The following is a 4,536-nucleotide window of genomic DNA, read 5'->3' as shown; positions in this document are numbered from 1 at the left end:
AATTTATATAAATTTATAACTATTTATTAATTATATACCTATTAATTTATAATGAATTAAGTATATTTATACAGTTGAATATAATTTGAACTTGCTTCAATATATTTAAATATATTTAATATAAGCATTGTTATATAAAATATATATTATATATATACATATTATTATATATATGTTATATAAAATATATTTGTATAACAGTATGAACATATTTTAATAATTTAATTATTAACTATGTTTTGTTCAAAGTATTACTGAGAAATTAAGAGATTGATTGATTCTAGTGATTTTAAATCAGTGGAAATTTTCTTGTTGTTTCGTTAAACGTGCAATTTAATTAATCTATTTTAAATTTAAATCTAAAAACAATATATTTAATTTTTTTATATAAACTTAACAATATATTAATGAATAAAATTACTTTGTATTTATAATTTGTATTAGAAATCAACTAAACTAAGATGCTTATATTTTACCATAATTTTTCTCCCAAGAATAAAATTAAATACGCCAGGAATAATTTAGATTGGTATTTCTGTGTACTGTAAAAAATATTTTATGTTCATGTGTATATATATCATTAAATATTATTTCATTTCATCGAAAAAAAAAGTATGAAAAGAAAGATAGATAGAAAGAAAAGATACTAAAAATGCCTTTAGCTGATATTAGATTAATATTAAAGATGTTATAGATAATAGTTGTATATGTTATTTTGTCTTATTAATCTTTACATTTATAAATAATAATTTACTTATTACTTTTTATTCTTTTCTCTTATAAAATTTGAAATTGTATTTCTATGTTTCTCCCTATCTCTCCAAATTTTTTAATAACTTTTTAAAGACAAATTTAAAAAAAACTTTAAAAATATCTACGAATCTAAATTTAAAATGTCTACGTAAATAATAATGATAATTTAATAATAATCATTTATATAATAATAATGATAACTTAATGATAATTATTCAATTCAATTATTATTATTTAATAATTAATTATTATCCGTATAATATTTAATGTTAATTAAATAATGTTAGAGAAACATTGAAGAGAATAATATGTAAAACATTAAAAATTAAAAAACGCTTTCCACATAGCCATAATAATTTCACAGTTCAGTGTAAAGGAAGTCAAATAAACAGTCGATCCGTGAAAATTAGTATCGTGTATCTTTAGCTTATTTTTAAAATTTATGGTCGAATGTTCTCGGTGTGGTCTTTTAAAATATGGGTGAAAATTTAGACGAATCACAACGGCTTCGTAAAACACGCGTCTGCTCCAAGAATATTATGTGTCAGGACATACCGCACCTCCCAGCTCTTTACTTTATATTTAGCAGCATTGAATCGGCATAGGGCGCAACGCGAACGCATCCTGTGCGCGACACCAAACACGATCAAAGATGAAAGTTATCGGTTCTTTTTTCTCTATATTTAAAAGAAAGCTTTTAGTTAATAATAGATACATTATATTTAAGTTTCTGGAGTATTTATACGAGTTTATCTGTATTCCTAATTCCTGCATTGTTTGAGAGTCCAACTGTACATTTGTATAGTATAACATCCTAGCCTCAGAAAGTATTGAGCGAAACTCTTGACTATCTTATGTATTTGGGTATCTTATGAGTAATTTTTGTTTATTCATATCTTACTCGGAAATTCAGCTGTAGGATGATGTTGCATGCCTTGGTTATGAACAAACATGGAGTGGAAATTTAGTTAATAGATGTTATTTCATTATTCAGTATTGTCTTATTGGTAAAATTTGAAACAAATTTGAAAATGTTACTGCAAATATTTATTTGGTAAAGAAATAGTATACAATATAAATAGTCATATCAAACATATGATAGAAATGATTTCATTAAACGTATATTGAGGTTTATTTATATAAGAAGTAATACTGAAATAATAATATTGTTGAAATATTTTTCTGATTTTTGTGAATTATACTTGTACTTAATACAGACTCTAGCTATTTTCCAAACCTTCTATTTATTCTAGTAATAAGAGCCAATGTTCGTATAATAGATGTTAATCAATTATGAGTTTGTACTATGAATGATTTTGACAACATACAGGGTGGACGTTGGATCCAAACAGACACGTAGCATAATATTGCTTTTTAACGTTTTTCCAAGATATATATATTAGAACCTTATTATATGTTTTCTTTTAAAGATGACAATTATTCACAAACTCATTATTATTAGTAAGAATGAACGCAATATCCGTCAAACGAAATTAGTTTGTTTGTAGAAACGAGGTGCGGATAAACAAAATTTTATTTTATATATGTATAGGTCTGTTTTATGCTTTATCAATATAATTATGATAGTATAATAAAATTTCAAAAGATTTAACATAATGTTCACAATATGTATAATAATATTTTCATCATTTTCCACATTAGAATATTCATAATTCATTCACAATTATTCATAATATTCATGAGCCAATGTAGTTATTAATTTGTATTAAAATTTGGTAGTTATTAGCCTGTATTGTGAATTTTGCAATGATAGTAAATACTTACCATATATGATTGTGTACAATAAAAAGCTTTTTTTGAAACTTCAACGTTAAATTAATGATATTCAATTTCTAGATATTAATGTTGACACAAAGATTTTAATTTTTTGTTGTTATATATCATGAAGATACAAGTTTAATAGACAATATTTTTATTTACGTAAGATGTAATTATATATTTTCTAATTTAAATAAATAATATGATTATTCAAACTAACATACTCATTAACGTAATCATAATAATGAATTACGCGAGATCATCACAATTTTTAAGTGTGAAATTAAATAGATACTTTTCACTCACATTTATCAAGTCGTGTAATTTTTTTCACAAATATTTGCAGTTTATAATGAATCAAACCCAATTATTTTAATATTAGTTTCAATAATTTGGTAATAAAAGTTTAACCCTCACATAATGATGGTTCGATCATTCGATCATAATTCTTTATATTCAATTTACTCTATCGTTATAAACGCGTGCACGATAATTATTATCAAAATATCGCAATAAAATTCGCTGTTCTCGGAACAACTCTCTCTTTCTTTCCATCTCTCAAAAAACTTGATCGAAAATTGCAGTTTTAATAGGTCATTTAATAAACTGGTAATTATCGTTACCTCGGAAAGCGATAAATACGAATAACGCACAATAATTAGCCACTTGACGTTCATAAAGTTTTCTATATAGTAATTCTAATCAAATTATACTCTTTTTACCAATAAATTCGTGGAACACGATCTGGGTACATAAGCATCAACCTTATTTAACGGAAATTCATTGCGTTATTAGTTTCCTTTTTTGATTACGTATATATTTATATCATTTTTAATACTTCAGCGTTTATAATTATTTATAGTTCATGACAAATTTGTAACAGTTATATAATAATTTGAACATGACAAATTCAGTACTTCTGACCTGAAAAGTAATGTTAGTAAAATAAAGTTAAGCAAAAAATATAATTGAAATATAAATATAATTAAGCTTAATTGAAACTATTTTAATAAAATTATTTTTTTGTCCTTTGCAAGTCAGTAAAAAGAAATTAAAATATAATGTCAAGTTTTAGTAAAATTATTAATTATTATATTTTTAATTGTTGTCGTATCTAATTGTTGTAATCATTATAATAATAAATAAACGGGCAATAATAAGTAAAATAGCTGTTTATCACTATTTCGTAAAAAATTCGTAAAAATTCATTTATAGAAGAAGGTTAACGAGTGTAGGATTCACATAAAAGTTACTGATTAATAACTTATTTTAGCCTTAAGACTTATGATCTTAAATGTATTCATTTCGTTATGATTAAAGACCATGAAATTCCCGAGTCTGTAGTGTAAAAATGGAGATCATCGTAAATGTTAAAATTTACAAACGTATAAAATATCTCACAAAAACGTTCAAATATTTATTATGGAAATCTTTTATGAATATATGTACGATGAACAAAACTTTTTAAAATTTTAGTAATATTAATGAAGCATGATTGTCATAATTAAAATGGTAAAATTTGAAACCATAATCGACTATTAATTTCGTAATTTTTGTATATTTGATGTATATTTGAAAAAATGTAATATATATAATATAAATATGATATAATTTTTATTTACATTTTTGGACTTTATTGATTAACTATGATAATTATGTTATGTCACATAAAATGTTTTATGTGTCACATATAATACCTGTAATAAAGTAAATACCAGTAAATCCCACGAATGTCCGAATACTTTCGTATCGAAGTTTAAAAAAATTTCACTTTTGTTATATATTTACATTACTACTTCAAATTTTCAATTTCAAAAGAATTCTATTATTTTTATTAAGTTCACCAAACAATATGAACATATTTCAGACCAATGACACAGCTATTATGTCATTCCATATCTCCATCGTCATTGACTAAATCCTTGGCAAAATCTCACTTCAATAGTGCAGTAAACTATAGAATAAAATACTTAAAATATATTGCACAATAATTATATCATATAA

Source organism: Frieseomelitta varia, unplaced genomic scaffold (genome assembly GCF_011392965.1).
Source record: "Frieseomelitta varia isolate USP_RPSP 00005682 unplaced genomic scaffold, Fvar_1.2 scaffold_198, whole genome shotgun sequence".
Lineage (NCBI taxonomy): Eukaryota > Metazoa > Arthropoda > Insecta > Hymenoptera > Apidae > Frieseomelitta > Frieseomelitta varia.
The sequence above is the reverse complement of the archived record's forward strand: the minus strand, read 5'-3'. Positions refer to the sequence as shown.